We start from the raw sequence: 21,363 nt of genomic DNA on the forward strand, positions 1-21,363 counted from the left end.
TAATAGAAAGTTGCCCATTTCCTTTAAGGGACTGACAAAAAAAAAAAAAAAAGTATTCTCTTCATGTAGTTGCATAATGAAGACTGATGTCTTGGTACTAACTTTAGCTTCCGTTAGAAGTCTGTTAGATTGGGAACATGTCCCACCAGTGATAGATAAAAAGGGAATTAAAATATTAAATTAATAGTCGTACTTCATTTATTTTTCCTTCCTTAGGTCCTTCACTAGAATTCCAGCTACTTTAATACCTGAATAGGCTTTCCTAGTAGAAATACTGTTTGTCTTAACTAGCTGGTCCTGAGAGGCTGCATTTTGTTCTTATTCTCTTGTGCTTTGGTTTTTTTAATTCCGCCCTTCCAAAATGTGCACAAACAGAATTTAGAGGGCTAGAAAGTAAATTCAACTACATCTGCATTATCTTTCTGGTATCGCTCTACCCGTGTCCCTCTTTCCTCATCACGTCTCTGTTCTAACATTTAAAGATAGTAGTACACTGACTTTTTCTCCAATTGAACAGTACACCGACCTATCCCGAGGGGGTTTAAAATCCGCAACTGCAGGTCAGTGCAGCATGCCCATGATACAGTCTCTCAACCTTAACCGATGCCTGTGTAGGAAGTTGAGAGTCAAGGTTTTCTCTACTGGCAATATCGTTAGAATGAGACTTTTGGACTCTTATTGAAGAAGCAGAAAACTGGGAGAGAAATAGAATCCAGTTGTGTGCTCTTCAAAATTAATTTGTTCTTGTAATTTCTATTAATTGTTCTAGTAACTTGTGAACTAAACCTTAGGTACCATTATTAACTTGTTCAAAATGATAAATGGGAAAGCTCACTGTACAACTAGGTTTAATCAACTGTTTTTACTTATATCTGTGCATCTTGGTAAATAAGGTTTCTGTATAAATAAATCAAACAACCTGCCACCAGAGTGATTCTGGCCTTAAGTCACAGAAGCACAAACTGCAATAAACTTACTCCATGACTAAGATGCAGTATAAGAAAGGGAAATTTACCATAGAGTTAGTCTCATTTTTATAGTGTGGGGTGTCTTTTCATTAAATAAAATAGCAGTGTATGTTGGGAAATATAATTTTGTTTTTTCCATCCTAGCATACAAAAAATATAGTAAAAATGTCCTGCATTCCATTTACTGTAATAAAGGTTAAAAGAATTTAACTATCAATTTTAATTGATTACAGATAGCCAGTTGAGCACTTAACTGACAGTGTGCAGGCAGCTACCTTATTAAGAATTTACAGGCAGTGCATCTGAGTCTAATATTATTTAATACAGTGTAGCATGTCATAACTGAAGTAGATTCAAGTCTCAGCAAATAAGTGAAGTCTACCTCTGTCTAAATGGCATACTGTAAACTAAGACGAGAGAACTGAAATCACATTTCTGACACTTCAGACTCATAACACTGTAATGATACACTTGATGGATTGATTTATTGGTCCTATTTAGCACAGCATCTGTTTTTCCTGAGTTAAACACTTTCAGGTTGTTACATTTATGTTCAATGTGACTATCTCATATGGATTGTAAGGGAACTTTTTTAGCATAATTGATTTTATTGTGAGGCACAGAAACAAAGACGTGTTAATCACCTGACTGAAGGAAACTCTTTGAACCCACAACATGCCCAGACTTTTCATTTAATCCCAGAGTTTGACACCAGCACTGCTATGCAATAGCCATGAGTTGAAAGAACATTCAGAATAAAAATATACAAATGACATTGAACATTCCACTTTAATATTATCAACAGCTTATGTAAACCAGGTACACGGTCCTTGGACACACTCCATTGGGTTTGTGATACAGGAATTTGTAAAACAAAGTGATATGCTTGATATGTTCATTTGGTTATCAATCTCATTTGAACTAAAATTGAGCAAATAGCTCCTGGAGAACTTTCAAGCAATGTTGATGATAAAACAACATGACAGACCCGATTTATTGAAAAGGGGATAGATGCTGTCCCAGTAGTTAACTAAACTGGATTACTTACTAAACACAGCAAAAATGTACTAGTTTGCATGTTTAGTTTCACTGGTAGCAACATGGAGGTATGGTATTTTAATAAAAGCTTAAAGATGAAAAAATGCTAATTGTGGGAGAGATCATATAGGGAATGACACATAGTAAGAAGTGGGTCTTTTTTAACTTGAGGTGTATATGATAGTTTTGACTTGGTAAATTAAATTAGTTTACTTTGAAAGGACTAATTTTTACTTTAATGTAATCTTCATGGGGTATTCTGACAGAACAGAAAACACTTCACCAAAGTAGTAAATTTTATACTTATAACAGGTGGCACAACCTACCATACTTCCTGTTGGATGCTGATGAAATTTGGAGCTAGTTTTGCCAACTATATGAGTGAATGGAAACTTGCACTGCATTTGCTTATCCAGCTGGCATAAGTGGTTTCAGAGGCCATTTTTATCCATCTCTATTTTTTAAAAGGCCAGATGTACACATTTAAAGCCAATTAAGAGTGCATACATTTTGCCTTTCTTTTTCACTGCAGCTATTCAAATACGACACTAAACATATCACTACAGATTTTGTATAGGTTTTGAGAACAGAGTTAATTATGTTTTAACAAAGTATTGCAAAAATTTTGGAATCCATGTAGAAACTATCTAAGAGGATGGAGGATGGATTTTCATTTTTGCAACATGCCCATCATTTTATTTTTCTTTTTAAAAAAATGTAGTTTTTGATTCAAAATATAGGGAGCACACAATTAACAGTTGTTAGTTTGACAGGAAAACAGAATCCTAACTGAATACAGCTGGTTATTCTCCAAGGAATTGATAACCTAGAACTAACATAATTTCCTGTGTGTTCCTGAATTACACTTTTGTTCTTCTGTTGGGTCTGTGAAGTGGAATAATGAAAGTTTACCACTGCAGGAATCAAATACATAGTTTATAACTAACTCGAAATGCAGTTACGATGTAGCTGTCAATTTTCTTTGTGTGTTAAAGTAAATCAAATTGCAACATTCTTTTTCATTTTTAAAGTGGGATGATGTAGTTGTTTCCTGCATATTGATTATTTGATTGGTACCTGTCTCCTGCTATTTTTTACTTTCAGTAATGCTCATTGATGTGGTTTAATGTATGTTCCTGTAATCTTTTCCTGTTTTTATAAAATAATCATAATCAAGTTATGGTACAGTACATTAGAATTGTTCTGCTAAAGTAAATAAGTTGTTTAATATACTTTTCTCCTGTTTTTATATTCCCAAAACACCTCACCCCCAATATTTTTGCTCTTAAACAATTTTAAGAGTTGTATTATTTTGACTAAAATGCCTGATGGAAAAATAAATATTTCTTTCTTGGAAATATTAACTATATTCCTATTCTGTTACATTTATTGATTTATTTTAAAAGCACCTTTTAGAGACTGCACTCTGTTAAAAAATATAATTAAATGTAACTAAAAAATGCACCTTTGACATAAATTAAAAACAAATCAAACAAGTCACTTGTTTCTTTGGGAGAACAGTTATACTATATTGGGACAATACAGCAATTCTCTCAGGTAACACAGGATACAAGACTACTTATGAGATTTTTTTTTTTTTTTTTACGATGAATGGAAGATTAATCTTCACCTATTATCTAGATTTATCTTCTTTGTATCTATGTATCTTCTACATAAATTTCATAGACTTTGAGAGGCTTTTGATAGCATTCACAGGACCAGCCTATGGTGCATTCTGCAGGCATATGGAATTGCTTTCCGTATAATCAACGTCACAAAAAGCTTCTATTTCAACTTTACCTGCAGCATTGATCACAGTGAGCTCAGTTTTGAAGTCAAAACAGGAGTACGTCAGGGATGTGTCATGGTTGCAATCCTCTTCAACATTGCCATCAACTGGGTAATGCGGTGTACAAAAGAAGACATGCCAAGAGGCATTAAATGGACACTCTTCTCATCCCTTGAAGACCTGGACTTTGCAGATGTCTCTCTCCTATCACATACCCAACACCATATACAAGAAAAAACAACTCGTCTCAACGCATTCAGCCAGCAAATTGGACTGAAAATGAGACCAATATCATCTTTAATATTGACTCACCATCACCAGTATGGATAGAGAATTATGTTCTCACCAATGTAGAAATATTCACATACTTGGGCAGCACTATCAGCCAGGATGGTGGAACAAGCCAGGACATCCAGAACAAAATCCATAAAGCCAGGAACACCTTCAGAAGCTTAAATACAGTCTGGAAATCATCAAAATACAACACCAAAACCAAACTCAAGACTTATCAGAGCTGCGTACTTCAACACTACTTTATAGTGCAGAATGCTGGGGAATGAGACAGTATGACATGTCCAAACTGTCTTCATTCTATACAACCTGCCTCAGAAAAATTCTCCGTATCTGGCCCAGAACAATCTCAAACCAAGATCTATTGACACAGCACAGCCAAGAGGATCTGAGCGCTATCATTGCCAGGAGGCATTGGAGATGGATCAGTCATGTGCTTCGGATGGAAACTGATTCCATCATCAGAGTAGCAATAAGATGGACACCTGAAGGCAAGCGAAAATGAGGCCGCCCAAAAACATGGCGAAGAGCTGTGGAAGCCGAGCTGAAAAACCTGGGGCACAGCTGGGGAACCATTGAAAGATTTGCCAGAAACAGACAGACAGTGGGGGAGCTTTGGCACTGCCCTAAACGCCAGAGGCATAATAGGAACATGATGATGATGATCTTTGTAAAGATGGTACATCTAAAAAAGAGTGGGTGATAGGTAGTGTACAGTATTGCCAAAACTTGAGCTCAAAAGTCAGGAGTCAGACCCCAAAAAATCAGGAGATAGGCTTCATCATGAAAGTGAAAAATAACTTATTTATTTTAATTATTGATGTGAAACCCTCATTCCAGTTAAACTGTATGTGTATTCTCATTCTGCTGGTTTCCATATCTATAGCCCAGATAGCTCTCTGCTTGTCTCTCCCTAATCTGAAGTGACAAAGCTGCTATTCTATCCCTCCCTTATTATTTATTATCAGACATCCTTTTCCATCTGCCACACCCTTCTCTCAGCATCCTGCCTGTCATGTTTCCCCTCCTTGCACCATGATAGCCTCCTGTGGACACAATATTCCCTTCACTCCTCCCTCCGAACGTTCTTCTTGCCCTCACTTTTTTTGCCTGAGTTGCATATTGTGAATGAGGGCAGACTGGCTTCCATGCCATTGGGAGCAAAGTGTCAATATCTTTGTTAGGGACAACCTAACATCTGCCTGCAAAGTCTGTAATGAAATAGTAGCTTTCTTGGCAAAAGCAGCTGTGGCTTCCGTTTCGGTGAGAAAATGGGAGATGACCACTGTTTGTAAAGGAAGAAAAAAAAAAAAAACCCAATACCAGTTTCTTTATGGGATGATGAGCAGCTTGAAAACAAACGTCTAAAATCCCAAGACGTGACATCTTGAGAGTTGGGCACTCAGTAGTAGACACTCATAAAATAATTGTAAGACCCAACAACCATCTAAAAGATGACTGCAGGTGGCTGGTCATCGGAAACTGAGTAAGCACACTGCCAGAATATGTAAAATTTCTTCCTACACTCTCCATTCAGCAAGATGAATGGGGAACACAAACCAAGAAACTGCTTCTGTTCTCAAGCCATTGGGTAGTCCAAGCAGATCACTTCTATCAAAAACATTTCTACGTGGATCAGTATTCCTGCCATTTCCAGCTCCCTGCTGAACAGCTGGCTGTGTTGTGAAGGGAGACTGTTTTGATTGTTTACACAGTTAAGTTCTGCACAGTCTCAAATTTATTGCCCTATGTGTCAGTATATAACTGCTCTACAGCCAAAATGCTTCTGAAATAAATGTAGTCAAACTTTACTAATTCTGGGTCACTGAGAACAAAAATGATGCTTAAAATTGTTGATTGGCTCTAGTTTTCAAGATATGCTATTGGGTCAGTATATACGACCCTTGACGTGGGAATGGCGGAGGATAAGTGAGTTATAAAGGGAAGGGATCTCAATTTAAACCAGAAATGACTAAAATACATCTTTGACTGGATCTATGAATAAATCTATGACCAGGTTTGGACAGTACTTGCTTTTTAGGCAAAACAATGAATGATGCAATCTGAAGCTGGTATTGCGTCATACATGATATGAATTGCATCATGTTATTCCTAGAAGTCATGGATGATGCAATCATAACGAAGCTTACATCACTCTGCCGAATAAATTGCCCTATATCAGCTCTAGAAATCATACAGTGTCGTGCTCTTATTTGTCAGTGTTTGATTTTGCAAAGGGACACATTTCTGTTTAGCCCAAGTGAGCAGAGGTGCCTCGTACTTGTGTGAACAGTGGAGATAACTTCTGCTATGTTTGTGGTAAAGTGACTTTTGCATCACAAAAGCGCAGTATAACCACTATGGTTAAGAAAGCCTATCACCTCTATTTTTGCTGCAAAATTGGAGATCAGGACAAGAGGTGGGCCCCAGACATATGCTGCAAAACTTGTGCAACAAATCTTCGCCAGTGGTTGAACAGGAAAAGGAAATCTATGCCTTTTGCAGTGCCAATGATTTGGAGAGAGCCAACAGATCATACCAGCAATTGTTACTTCTGCATGGTGCCTCCAGTTGGGAAAGGTGTGTCAAAGAAGAAAAAGTGGATTGTGCATTATCCAAACATTCCATCAGCTATACGCCCAGTACCCCACCGAGAAGGACTGATGCACCAGAATCATTCTCACTTGAGTCAGACGAGGAAGAGGATGAAACTTCTGGTCCTGAACCATCAATGTCACAGGACCCACGTTTTCTCCCATCCTCCTTCTCTGAACCACGCCTCATAACACAAGGTGAACTGAATGACCTTGTCAGGGATTTGGAACTACCCAAGAGTAAGGCAGAGCTGTTGGGCTCCAGACTACAGCAGTGGAATCTCCTGGCAGATGATGTTAGGGTTTCCATGTTCCGTGACTGTCAAAAGGATCTTGTCCCATTCTTTTTCATGGAAGGTGATCTTGTAGCCTGCAACATCATCAATGGTGTGATGGCAGCCCTCAACATCGTTCACGATCCAGATGAGTGGATGAAGAACTTTGTCAAGGCCATTGAACCTTTAATTATTGTATGCAGGGCCGGTGCAACCCATTAGGCGACCTAGGCAGTTGCCTAGGGCGCTAGCATTTGGGGGGCGGTATTTCGGCCGCCCCGGTCATCGTCGGCATTTAGGTGGAGGGAGCTGGGGTGGGGGGCACGGGGAGGGCTGCCTGCAGCAAGTAAGGGGGTGAGAAGGGGTGGTACGCAGGGGATCTCCCCAGCCCAGCTCACCTCTGCTCTGCCTCCTCCCCTGAGCATGCCGCCCCGCTCTGCTGCTCTCCCTCCCAGGCTTGCGACGCCAAATAGCTGATTGGCGTTGCAAGCCTGGGAAGCGAGAGAAGTGGAGTGGCGACGGCGTGCTCGGGGAGGAGGCGGCACAGAGGTGAGCTGGGGCTGGGAGCTGCTGCATGGCTCCCCAGGCCGGGGTGGGAGATGCTGTGGAGGGGTGCCTTTCGGGCGGGAGGGGGGGGCAGAGAGCTGCCACAGTGCTCGGGGGGGGTGGGAGGGGGGCGCAAGGTGGAACTTTCGCTCAGGGCGCGAAACATCCTTGCACCCGCCCTGATTGTATGTGGTGCTTTTATTATCCCCCCCCCCCCCCCCCCCCCCGCCTTAAAAAACAAAATTCCTTTCCAGTCTTATTCCCATCTTGAAAGATTCTGGCCTCTGACTCTAGACGTCTCCATATTTTCTGTTAATTTAATGCTATTTCACATACATCACTTTTCCTTCAGATTTATCTTAATCCATCGTACAAGCCATGTGACAAATCCTAATCTTAGCACACCACTCAGGTAACTAAGATGTGTACTGGAGAGTTCTGCAGTAGCCAGGATGGGAAGCGAAAGGAATCCTTGTCCAGCAGATCAGTGCATAGTGCCCTATAGCTGCTACTGAAATCTTAGTGCTACATTGGCCCCCACAACTCTCTTCATGGAACCAATGTATCCATTATCCCTACTTTATTCAGGAATCATTCTAAAACACTCCTTCACATCTTTACACTTGGGTGCAGAAAGACCCTGTGGAGCACAGCTTTGCTGTGTATGAGATAGGACTTTCTGTACAGTGTCCCAGACTCTTACCCCTTTCCTTCCCACCACACAGTGAAACTGCACCAAGACTGCTGCATTTGGGGTTCTCAGCAATCATGGGTTGTGGAGGAGGCAGGATCTGATTGGATCAGAAGTAACATGCAAAAAAATCCATTCTCCTATGACTAATTTTATTTTATTTCTTCACATTTTCAAAATACATCTTATATGTGCCCATCCAGGTTTCTGGGAGCCTTACTATAAATTAAAAATTACAGCATAAATCTCTGGTGAAACATAGTGCTGTAAAACTACCACTCTACTCTTCTGCACTCTGCATTCTAAATCATGTATCCAAATGAAGGAAGAGGGTTGGATTTAAGTATGTCGAATTTAATTAATCAAGGAACTTGGGCAAGAGGTTGAGGCTGACAACCCAAGTTTACAAAGTGCACTTGGGTTCTATATGTTTTTTAATTTTCGGTGGCATCTTTCATCCAACGAGCTTGGAGCACTTAACATACATCCGCCTCACCACACTCCTGCAGGGTAAGATTTTCCCCATCTCATGGACGTAGTAAATGAGACACAGAAACTGTGTTACACTACACTTTTCTTGTTGTTGCCCCAGGTTTGCAACTACTGGTGCTAGCAACCATTAGCAGCCCAGAATTCGACAAAGTGCCAGTGGTCGCTGGTAACACCACCATCCCTCTGAGCATGGTTAGATGACAGTGGTTAAAATGCTGCGGGCTGCCTGGAATCTCATCTGCATTACTATTCCCACCATTGCTACCACAAGTGGAGCTGAACTGGTGGTAGTAATGGTGGGTAGTTTTTACAAGAGAGGCTAGTCGAAAACGTAGCAAGAAGCCATAACTTGCTCAAGATAATAGACAACGGTTATTTCAGAGCTGGGAATAGAGGGTGGGATTTTTCAAAAGCACTTAAGAGAGTTGGGAATCCAGCTGCCATGGACTTTCATCACGTATGTGCTTCTGAAATTCTTACCCAGGACTCCTAGATCTTGACCCCTAATTCTGTGCTTTAATTCCTAAATGATCCTTCCTGCCACCTGATAGAAAGTCAGGATTTGTTTCAGATTAAATCTTTAAACTACCTGCTAATGAAGTTTCTGAATGCTTCTTCCACAGTCTAGATGTCTTTTTCTAAACTCAAAATAGTTGAAGGTTGAATCTTACTGGAACTCTGGACATGTAATTGATAGTGTGGTATATGTGGGGGTCATATCACCAACACTTGAGAGCTTTTTCTGTATTAACCCGCTGATGTGGCACAACATAATTGAGTTGAATAACTGCTGTAGAACAGCATGTCTTAATAGGTACACAAGAACTGTGTTTAATCACTCATAAAATATTTTTTTCCCTTGGCAACAGAATGGCTGGAGGAGAGATTTTTCTCTTCCAGGGAACATGTCTGTTGTCATAAAGAACAGAAGTTTGTTTTGAATTCAAGCAGCAACAATAAACCGAAGTTGATGTGCTTTGAACTCTTATTGACATTGAACTATGCACAGCTGTGGTAATAGGGAGTACTTGTGGCATCTTAGACTAATAAATCTATTTCAGCATAAGCTTTCGTGGGCTACAGCTCACTTCTTCAGATGCATAGAGTGGAACACACCAACAGAAAATATTTATACATACAGAGAAAGTGAAAAGGTGGAAGTACGCATACCAATTGTAAGAGGCCAATCAATTGAGATGAGCTATCAGAAGCAGCAGAAGAAAAAACTTTCAAGTGATAATCAAGATGACCCATAGAAGGTGTGAGGAGAACTTAACATTGGGGGAGGGGGGGAATTCAATTAGTGTAATGACCCAACCATTCCCAGTCTCTGTTTAGGCCTAAGTTAATTGTGTCTAATTTGCATATTAATTAGAGTTCAGCAGTCTCTTTGGAGTCTGTTTTTGAATTTTTTTTTTTTTTTTTTTTTTTTTTTTTTTTTTTTTTTTTTTGCAAAACTGACACCTTCAGGTCTGTCACTGAGTGATTAGGGAGGTTGAAGTGTTCTCCCACTGATTTTTGAATGTTATGATTCCTGATGTCAGATTTGTGTCCATTTATTCTTTTGCGTAGAGACTGTCCAGTTTGGCCAATGTACTGGACAGTCTCTACGCAAAAGAATAAATGGACACAAATCTGACATCCGGAATCATAACATTCAAAAACCAGATGTCAGAGTCTTCCCCTTCCCTCAGGCATGAGTTTGGAAATCTTGCAAAGGGTTTGAAGGTTTGAAATGTGCCTATTGTTTCTGTGGGGGTGCCAGGTTTTATTCCTCATGCTGTCTTGTAGTCTGTTTTATAATTAGTTTGCTGTTATCAACAAAATTGACTTAATAGGTTTAGCTGTAAATATCAACCTGGAGTTTTCAGAACTGTGGTGACTATCTATAATTATTGTATTGTTAAGGTCTGAAACATTGTGTGACAAAGTTCAATAGACTTGTCTTATCTTACACTTAGAGATCTGTACCCAGATTTTGGTTAAGAATATTTCAGTAAACTCGTTAACTTCACTAGAGGCTATTAATCCATGTAGGTTTTTTTAGTGTGAAAAGAAAAATTAATTCATTTTTTAAGAAGAAATTCAGTTGCCAAATTGCTCTAAAGTGGAATTGACTTAATTTTTCTCTGACACCCTTCTGCATCATTCAAAAGTAGATCTTTTATGTGCAGTGGTTTTTTTGTTTGTTTGTTTTGTGATAGTGACCTTAAGTTGTTTTCCCCCCTACTATTGACTAAATTTATCTATTTTGGAGGTTTTGTGGTTGACTAGTGTTGAATTTTACTAAGAATTTGCTGCAGTAATAGACTAGGTGTAATGTGACTATTTCTTTTTCCACTAAGTAGCTGAATAACATTTCTAGGTGTCTTGTATGCCTCTTGTCATTTCTGAGCCAGTTCTCCAGCATAGTATAAGCAGATGCTGTGCTTCCAGGGGTGCCATTTTCCAAATGAGAAGAGCTTTACCACTTGTCACAGAATGACACTTTTTTCAAGAGTAGGGCTATTAAAGTCCTGTTAAACCATATTAAACTTAAGAATTTGTGCTCTAACTAAACTTTCCCAGTCTCTAAATGGTTGTGGTGTGCTCTTAAACACTGGTTTGATTCAGTTATTATGGGAGATGGAGAGAGGGTAGAGAGAGCTAATACAACCACAGAGAAAATTTGAAAATCAATATTTATTTTAAAGTGCTTTGGATTTCCATTTATATGAAGGTTTCAGAGTAGCAGCCATGTTAGTCTGTATCCGCAAAAAGAACCTTAAAAAGCACCTTAGAGACTAACAAATTTATTAGAGCATAAGGTTTCGTGGACTACAGCCCACTTCTTCGGATGCATACAGAGTGGAATAAATATTGAGGAGATTATATATATATATATAAACACACACACACACACACACACACACACACACACACACACACACACACACACACACACACACACACACCATAAACAGGTGGGAGTTGTCTTACCAATTCCGAGAGACCAATTAAGTAAGAGAAAAAAAACTTTTGAAGTGATAATCAAGATAGCCCAGTACAGACAGTTTGATAAGAAGTGTCAGAATTAATGGACACAAATCTGACATCAGGAATCATAATACTCAAAAACCAGTGGGAGAACACTTTAACCTGTCTGGTCATTCAATGACAGACCTGCGGGTGGCTATATTACAACAGAAAAACTTCAAAAACAGACTCCGAGAGACTGCTGAGCCGGAATTGATATGCAAACTAGACACAATCAACAAAGGATTGAATAAGGACTGGGAATGGCTGAGCCATTACAAACATTGAATCTATCTCCCCTTGTAAGTATTCTCACACTTCTTATCAAACTGTCTGTACTGGGCTATCTTGATTATCATTTCAAAAGTTTTTTTTCTCTTACTTAATTGGTCTCTCAGAATTGGTAAGACAACTCCCACCTGTTTATGCTCTCTGTGTGTGTGTGTGTGTGTGTGTGTGTATGTATATATATATATATATATATATCCTCAATATTTATTCCACTCTGTATGCATCCGAAGAAGTGGGCTGTAGTCCACGAAACCTTATGCTCTAATAAATTTGTTAGTCTCTAAGGTGCCACAAGTACTCCTGTTCTTTTTGCAATTATATGAAGGATGCTATAGAAATGCAAGTAAGAAACCTACAAATTCTTAACTAAGCTCATCACCTTACTGGAAAATGGTTTAACACTATTTTTTTAAATATCATGGCTTCCTACAGTGGTTTTTTTTCCCCATTTCAGTCACACCCTGTTCATCTAAAAGCAGGGGTAGGCAACCTATGGCACGCGTGCCGAAGGCGGCACACGAGCTGATTTTCAGTGGCACTCATACTGCCTGGGTCCTGGCCACCTGTCTGGGGGGGCTCTGCATTTTAATTTAATTTTAAATGAAGCTGCTTAAACATTTTAAAAACCTTATTTACTTTACATATAACAATAGTTTAGTTATATATTATAGACTTATAGAAAGAGATCTTCTAAAAACGATAAAATGTATTACTGGCACGCGAAACCTTAAATTAGAGTGAATAAATGAAGACTCAGCACACCACTTCTGAAAGGTTGCCGACCCCTGATCTAAAAGCAATAAGAGACCCTAGATTTGTTAAGTGTGAGTTTTCATTTTAACTCATGGTGGGGAAAAATAAGTAAATTTTGAGTAATAGGACTTTATTATCTTACTTCCTTGTGTGTTAAAGGTTCTATTGCAGTTTTCTCAAAAGGAATCAAATTTGTATAAATAAAGATATTTACACTTCCTTAAGCTATCTTCTCCTTTTCTGAAGTGTTTGTATTGGAAATTTAATAGCTGAAATACAAAGATACATTTTGATTTAAGAAATTTATTGATGGATTTACCATCAAAATGCCTTCTGAACATTAGGATGTCTACTATGACACTCAAACATAAGTTGTATGATCATAGTGTCAATAAGGAGGGGATGCTAACATGACTGGATAATCCAATCTCTTGATCTCTCTGTCTTTAGGAATGGCTTTGGGATGAGACTGCTGGGTGTGCTGACTGGCAGTCATGACCACCAATAGTCAGGAACCAGATATATGAAAAAATAGGCAAAGTCTTTTAGAGGGACTTGGTAGCATCTATTTGGGGAAAAATGGATGATACGGTCTCCTGGTGACAACACTCTTTCCATTCCACTAATATCAGTGGAGGACATTAAACAGAAACGGGATATTTTTAAATCATCAGGGCCCAATAGCTTGCATTCAAGAGTTTTAAATTTTTTTTTTACGTTTTTTTACGTTTTTTAATTTTTAAATTAAATACAGCGATTCACAAAAAGTGTGCCCTCAGGTAACATTAGGATTCAGGATGCAATTGAAAGGTTTACAACTATTGTGACTGTATATTTAGAAACGAGTCGGTGTTTTATAGAGTAGTTATAGTGCATATTGATGGATATGATGCAGCCATCAGGCATGGTATACTGATACTTTTCCAGTATGGATAATCTAGATATACAAAATTTTGTAGTTGGCTTTGTTAATCTTTATATGGTAACTAACTTTTTATGTAAATTTCACTTGTAGTTTAAATTGACAGTGGCCCGTCTTGCTGCTTTGATCTTTGTTTCAGATTATTGGTTGAAACTGCTATAATTCCAAGTTTCCTTCCATTAATACAGGGTGTATATATATGGGTAGTAAAACAGTTGCATATACTGGTGGTTAAAAATATTGTCACTATGTCCCACAAGTGTACAGTGCTACACTTGGAATACACTTTAAAAATGGAGAAAATGAGTATTATTGCTCATTAAATCTCATCAAGGTTTTGTGGGTGAGCTTCTCTAGAGATTGGAATTCAATCTGGTGCTCTTGAAGCATCAACAAGTTTTAATCTTGGTTTCCCTGTTTTACCATGATGGCATCCAGCAGGTGTCCATTTCTGTGCTGGTCCCGGGCAATCTGTTCTGTCATTCAGACTTGTGTAGGTCTTAATTTATTCTTCTTTGAGTGATGGTCCCTACATGGATTCCAGACATGAGTGCAGCAGATGGAATAGCAGGCGATGATGTGGGCTTTGCTTACGCAGTAGAGACCGTTCTGGTGCTCATTGCTCACAGAGAAGGAGCGCAGGCATGAGGTGCAGTTCTTGAAGCTGACTTGTTGGGTGATAGTCCTAGAGGAGCTGTGGGAGTCTCCTCATAAGGAGAAGTCCAATAGTGTCTAACTAATTAAACTGTACAAAAACTACTGTATACAACACTAACAACTATATACAGACAAGATAAAATGGACAAGAATTCTGTTAGCAGGGGTTCCGATTCTGGACATGTGGTGGTAAGAGGGATACTGTAGTAGTGTCAACCCACATGGCCTCTTATAGCCTGGGATGCAGACACCCTGAAGACGCATGACATGTGCAGGTCAATGGACACTGCTATTGAACAGTTCTGGCTCCGGCGCGTGGCGCTCATGTGCACCCATGTCTCAAAGAACCTCCAGTTACAGTAAGTAACCTTCTCTTCACTGTTGCTCATAAGACAGGAGGGGCTTGCAACTAGAGGATTTCACAGTGAATTTATTTCCATGTGTAAGTATGTGAAGTTAACTAACTTGACTCTATTCTGTTACATTCTTCCCGCACCAGTATTGGTGCACAAGGCATAAAATGGGGTATTCTGTTGCTCTCTGTCATATATAGTTGCTTCCATATGCTCTGTTGTGTTGAGATCAACTGTTCTGCCCTATTCTTCCTAAGGTTTCTCTTGAGGGTGCTCACTTTCTCACACCAGGTGGTTTCACTTGACAACTTCATGTGGGAATCATAGGGCTGGTCTTCACTACCGTGGAGATCGACGCTGCTGCAATCGATGCAGCGGGTCTTGATTTAGCGGGTCTAGTGAATTGATGGCAGAGCGCACTCCACTCGACACCGGTACTCCACCTCTTAGAGAAGAGTAAAGTCATTTGACCAGAGAGCGTCTCCCGTCGACACAGCACAGTGAAGACACCGGTGTAAGTCAACCTAAGCTACGTCAACTCCAGCTATGTTATTCACGTAGCTGGAGTAGTGTAACTTAGGTCGACTTACCCCAGGTAGTGATTACCTTTGTGTTGGCATCCAGAGTTCATACACCAGATACGTCCAGTGCTTCCTTCTAATTCTGGAGGAGACAAGCTGCTGATTGGTGACTTCTTGGATCTCTTTGGAGAAACTTAATTATCATCCAATGCCCAGAATCTTTCATAAGCACTTTTTGAAGGCTCCTAGTTTTTGGTCTTTGAAGGAGTCTACTTTTTTGTCTGACATTGTGGTAGATCTCAGCTTTTGCAGCCGAATGTTAACATTGAAATTGTTTGAGTTGAAAATTCTGTTTTGTTCTCGTGCTGAATATCTTCGGTTTTTCATAAGTTGTTGAGTTTAGTGAATGCTGTTGGATGACTTTCCTATCTTTGATGTCACCTCCTTCTTGAGATCTCTGTTGGCTACTATGGTGCTACCCAGGGTGATGAACTGTCCTTTTTTCTTTGTTTTTGCCTTCTGATATGAAGTTGCTGCTTGGCATCAGAGTTTCAAGGATATTTGTTGTGGCGTAACTGATTTTGAGCCCTACTTGGCCTATTGTTCATTTCAGATTATCTATCTTTGTAGCTTTCTGGGAGTGTCGCTCAGTAGTGCAATATCATCAGCAAAGTCTCTAGATCTTCAAAGCATTTGCTATTTACCCATGCTATACCAGCGATTGTGTTGCTAATACACTTCATAATCCAGTCTATGGCAATGTCAAACAGCAGACTGATAGATTCTAAGGCCAGAAGGGACCATTGTGATCCAGTCTGACTCTCCTGTATGGGGCAGACCACAGAACTTTCCCAAAATATTTCCTAGAGCATGTCTTTTAGAAAACATCCAATCTTGGTTTAAAAATTCTCAGCAGTGGAGAATCCACCCTTGGTAAATTGTTGCAATGGTTAATTACTCTCACCATTTAAAATGTATGCCTGACTGGAAATAAGAATTTGTCTAGCTTCAACTTCAATCCACTTGATCTTGTTCTATCTTTCTCTGCTAGATTGACAAACCCATTATGAAATATTTGTTTCCCAGATGTAGGTATTTATAGATTGTAATCAAGTCACCCCTTAACCTTCTCTTTGTTAAGCTAAACGAACCATGTCCCTTAAGTCTATCTCTATAAGACAGGTTTTCTTGTCCTATAATCATTCTCAGGGCTCTTCTTTGAACCCTCTCCAAATTATCAACATCTTGAATTATGGACATCAGAACTGGACACCATATTCCAGCAGTGGTCACAGTAGTGCCAAATACAGAGATAAAATAACTTCTACTCAAGATTCCCCAGTTTATGCAACCTAGGGTCTCATTAGCCCTTTTGGCTAGAGCATCACATTGGGAGCTCATGTTCAGCTGATTATCCTCCACCACCCCAAAATCTTTTTTCAGAGTCACTTCTTCCCAGGATAGAATCCCTCATCTTGTAAGCCTGGCCTACACTCTTTGTTGGTAGATGTATACATATTTGCATGTAACTGTATTAAAATGCATATTGTTTGCATACAGTTTACCAAGTGATCTAAATCACCCTGAATCAGTGACCTGACCTCTTCATTATTTACCACTCCCCCAACTTTTGGATCATCTGCAAACTTTATCAGTGATTATTTTGTTTTCTTTCAGGTCAAATTAAATAATGTAGGGCCAAGAACCAATCCTTGCAGGACCCCATTGGAAACAGACCCCCTTGATGATGATTCCCCATTTACAGTTACATTTTGAGACCTATCATCCAGTTTTTAATTCTTTTAATGTGTACTATGTTAATTTAAAAACTTTTTTATCAAAATGTTGTGCAACACCAAGTCAAATGCCTGGGGGAGGGATAGCTCAGTGGTTTGAGCATTGGCCTGCTAAACCCAGGGTTGTGAGTTCAATCCTTGAGGGGGCCATTTAGGGAACTGGGGTAAAAATCTGGGGATTGGTCCTGCTTTGAGCAGGGGGTTGGACTAGATGACCTCCTGAGGTCCCTTTCAACCCTGATATTCTATAAGTATATTACGTCAACACTGTTACTTTTATTACCCAGTCTTGTAATCAAATGAAAAATAAGAGAAATCAAGTTAGTTTGACTGGATCTATTTTCAATAAACCCATGTTGATTACCATGAATTACATTGCCCTCCATTTTTTTTATTAGAGTCCCATATCAGCTGCTCTATTATCTTGCTTGAGATTGATGTCAGACAGACAGGCCTATAATTACCTGAGACATCCTGTTTACCCTTTTTAAAAACTGACACATCGTCAGCCTTCCTCCAGGCTCTTGTAACTTCTCCAGTGCTCCAAGACTTATTGAAAATCAATGTTAACAGTCCAGTGAGCTCCACCACCAGCTCTTTTAAAACTCTTGAATGCAAGCTATCGGGCCCTGATGATTTAAAAAAATCCCGTTTCTGTTTAATGTCCTCCACTGATATTAGTGGAATGGAAAGAGTGTTGTCACCAGGAGACCGTATCATCCATTTTTCCCCAAATAGATGCTACCAAGTCCCTCTAAAAGACTTTGCCTATTTTTTCATATATCTGGTCCCTGACTATTGGTGGTCATGACTGCCAGTCAGCACTCCCAGCAGTCTCATCCCAAAGCCATTCCTAAAGACAGAGAGATCAAGAGATTGGATGTATGCGGAGGAAGGCATACTGCACAGCTGCTGTTCAAATGAGGGTGGCTAACTATCAAGTTCTCCTGTTCAACTATAATTGTATTAATTTCACAGCATTAGCCAAGTTAGTGGACAGACTACTGGAGGAGAATAGGGAACAGTTTATGGATCTTGTTTTTCAGAAGGGCACCTCATGGCATAAACATTCCTCCAGGCAGCCATTGATACAGCTGATAGTTTCACAGTCCATGGCCACAGCCCTGAGACATTCTTGTCTGCAGATGTCTAGAATTCCAGAGGAGCTGCAAAATACAATCAAGGATTTGCCATTTGAGGGGTCTAAGCTGTTCTTTCAAAATACTGATGATACCATGGATACCCTAAAAGATTGCCAAGCCACTTTGAGGTCTTCAGGGGTTTACACCCTAAGTTCAAAGAGGAAGGAAAATAGACCTCAGCCCTAATACAGATGGCATTTCCATCAGCTAACACAGCATATAACATTCTCGGGAGCAGACCTTGTTGTCATAACCACGATGGCCTATCTTTTGATGGAGAGGTTTCAGTCCATAGTCACACTGTCTATTGACCTTAAGCACACAAGCTTGAAAACTGTAACCATATTATTTTTAAGCCTTGTGAGTTTTCAGCTCACTTACGCCTCCAGAATTTTCCTTATACAAAGATCTTTCTGCTTTCTTCAATTAGTTTTCCAACTTTGGGGGCAGATAGGTAATGACTGAAAAGCTAGTCAAGGCAAAGAAATTCAATACATATTTCTCTTGTAACTTGATGATGTGGTGGTGGGTGGGGTGATTGCTGCCTCTTTCTTTGACTCTCTCAGCTGTTTACAAGGCAGTTCAAGCTTCTTATGCCTTTGTTAAACCCAATAGATTTCCCCCTTTGAATACCAAATGCCCTATTACCCATAACTCTCTGTGTCTTACCTCTTCCATCTTGCCTTCCATGTGCTAACCTACAGGCTTTCTTCCAGCATGCTCCAACATGTAGAATGGGTGAAACTGCATAACCTGCAATCACTTTCTCTGACATCTTCTGGAATGTCCCCCCAAGAGTTTCTCTTTTTGTCCTTGCGATATGGGTGTAGCTGAGAGCTCTTTTCTCAACTGTCTCCTGGGGCTGGAAGTCTAAATATATCATCCATTATATTTGCTTCCTGAGCACTGCTATAAAATGTACTCAAGCATTAAGTGTTAATTTACAGAACAAGTGGTAGGAAAAATGTTTTGGCTACATGGCCTATTCAGAAATCCAAAATGTTCAACAGATTTGTATAATAAAATTAACAAATAAGCCTATACTTTTTTCAAAATATCTATTAAGGTCTGAAAAGAATAATTTCCAATTGTAAAGGCCTGCCTAATTTCAGAAAGTTGTTCTAGTAAGCTATAAAACAAACTTGCCTACATTTGTTATTCAAATGACTTCCAAGAAACTTCACACTTTTCTTTTGGTTCCTTTACAGTTCTTTGTACTGTTCATAAACAATGCCATGTACTTTCCTAGAAAGGAAGCTGGGTTTAAATGTATTATGCAAATATGAGTAGTTTTGATAAATAACTGCTTAGATAACAGTATGATGAAAGTGGCTTTGAAAAATACTTCCTCTTTTGTAGTTCAGCAACTTGTTTCTTCGTAGATAAATTTATTATACTTATAAGTATCAATGAGATTTTTAGATCTGCCCTTTGGTACTGAATGTTCATTGGATTTTATCTAACTTAATTTTCAGATGTGGTTTAATACACTTATATTGACATGTATGAACTATAGATAAGCAACAGAAAGACTTGAATTAATTAAACTTTTATTGGACTTGAGTAAAAAATAATTTCAGTATCAAAATAGTACTCCTTTTAAAAAAAAAATGTCTCAAATGTTTGTTCAAAATTAGGAAAGCCTTATGTAAACCTTCCTCTTAAATAACAATAGACCAAAAAACAATAGAAGTTCATAATGTAAGGCACTTCCATCTAACTTCAATTAGGTGTGTAAAGGAGTGTGATAGGGGAGATGTTGAACTAGCTGTTTGGAAAGGGTTTGCAAGCAGGACTTAAATTCAGCCAGAGCCCATCAGAGTGGAGTTTTGGGTAAATATTTTCAAACCCACAGGAATCCCGGTGCCTGACCTCAGGGCAGAAGCCGTGGCGCGCACTGTGGGGCTGAAGCCCCTAGCTCCAAATGAGGGGGCGGAGGGAGTCCAGGAAATAATCTCTGGTAAATTAAGCCCTGGTTGCAAGTACTATTTATACAATGTCTGCACACAGAAATGAGATGGTGGTGTGAAAGTTATAAACCACTATGCTCTTCTGCCCTTTCTTTTGGTCTCTGAGTCACTCCCCAAGCGAAGAGCCTTTTATGGCACTCCTTTCACTGGAGGTGAACCCTGCAAATCTCTGACATAGGAAAGGTCTGTATCATAAACTGAGGTATAATTGTAACGAGGGTAGGCATCCCTGCTCTAATTTTAATCCACCTAGTATGAGAAACAATAGTAGCGAAGTTCAGCCTTCACTAGTGAGTAAATAATTATTGGCATGCACAGTGTAAGAAAATGGATATGAAATTTTCTAGTACAGACACAACTCTTGCTCAATATCTGAGAATAAAAAACTGACTTTGTATAAAAATCTATAGAACACATTGGTTAACATGCCAATATCTACATTTTTCCTGATGGTAAGGTATACCACCCTTGCCTTTAGAGTTGCTTTTTTTCCCCCCTTGCATTTCATGTACCTTATGTTTTCCACCAAATTGAAATTTAAGGGACACGGTCAACATAAAATTTACATAGTTAAAAAAACTGAGTTAAAAGGGGTTTCAGATTCCACATTAGTCGCCTATCTGCCCTGCCAGTTTTTGTAGCTTTAGAATTACTTTGGCACAGCAACATGGAAAGAAATGTTTTAGAAGACCCACAGAAACAGGAGAGAGTGAAACTGATTGTTCCCAAAGTGATGCCAAATGCGTAAGGTAAACAAACTGAAAAAAGTTACGTACGATTACAGGTAAAAACCATGTAACATTCATAAGTGTCACAGGGGTAGCCATGTTGGTCTGTATCCACAAAAACAACGAAGTGTGATTTCTAATTTGACTGTCCGTTTAAAGGATGACAGTTTTTAACTTAAGGTTTTGATCAGGTCAAAGAATTCATAATCTGTTATATAAAAGTATATCAGTAGAGGAGGAAGATGAGGAAGTACTAAAGATGCTGTTACTGAATTATGACTACCTCTGTTTTTAAATTCTATATTTGTGAATTATATTACCGGATATTGAGATGCTGAGCTGGGAGAGCTATACGTCCCTCTGAAAATCAGGCCCAACACCTCTTTGGATAGTTTGAGCATGTACCCTAAAAGTTAAGATGATCCTTGTTTTTATTTTTTCTGGCTTGGGGTGGGGGAGAATAGTGACTTTTTTCATCGTTATGTTACTATAGAGTTTTATGCTGTTGTTGGTCCCAGGGAATATCTTCCT

General features: G+C 39.2%; 1 protein-coding gene across 13 annotated transcripts in view; it reads left to right on the top strand.

The window, feature by feature from the left end:
* The window catches only part of CLEC16A (C-type lectin domain containing 16A), a 191,122-nt gene that overhangs the window by 93,663 nt on the left and 76,096 nt on the right, over positions 1 to 21,363 (top strand). The gene's annotated exons all lie outside the window — the stretch shown is intronic.

This window comes from Malaclemys terrapin, chromosome 10, assembly GCF_027887155.1.
Source record: "Malaclemys terrapin pileata isolate rMalTer1 chromosome 10, rMalTer1.hap1, whole genome shotgun sequence".
NCBI lineage: Eukaryota > Metazoa > Chordata > Testudines > Emydidae > Malaclemys > Malaclemys terrapin.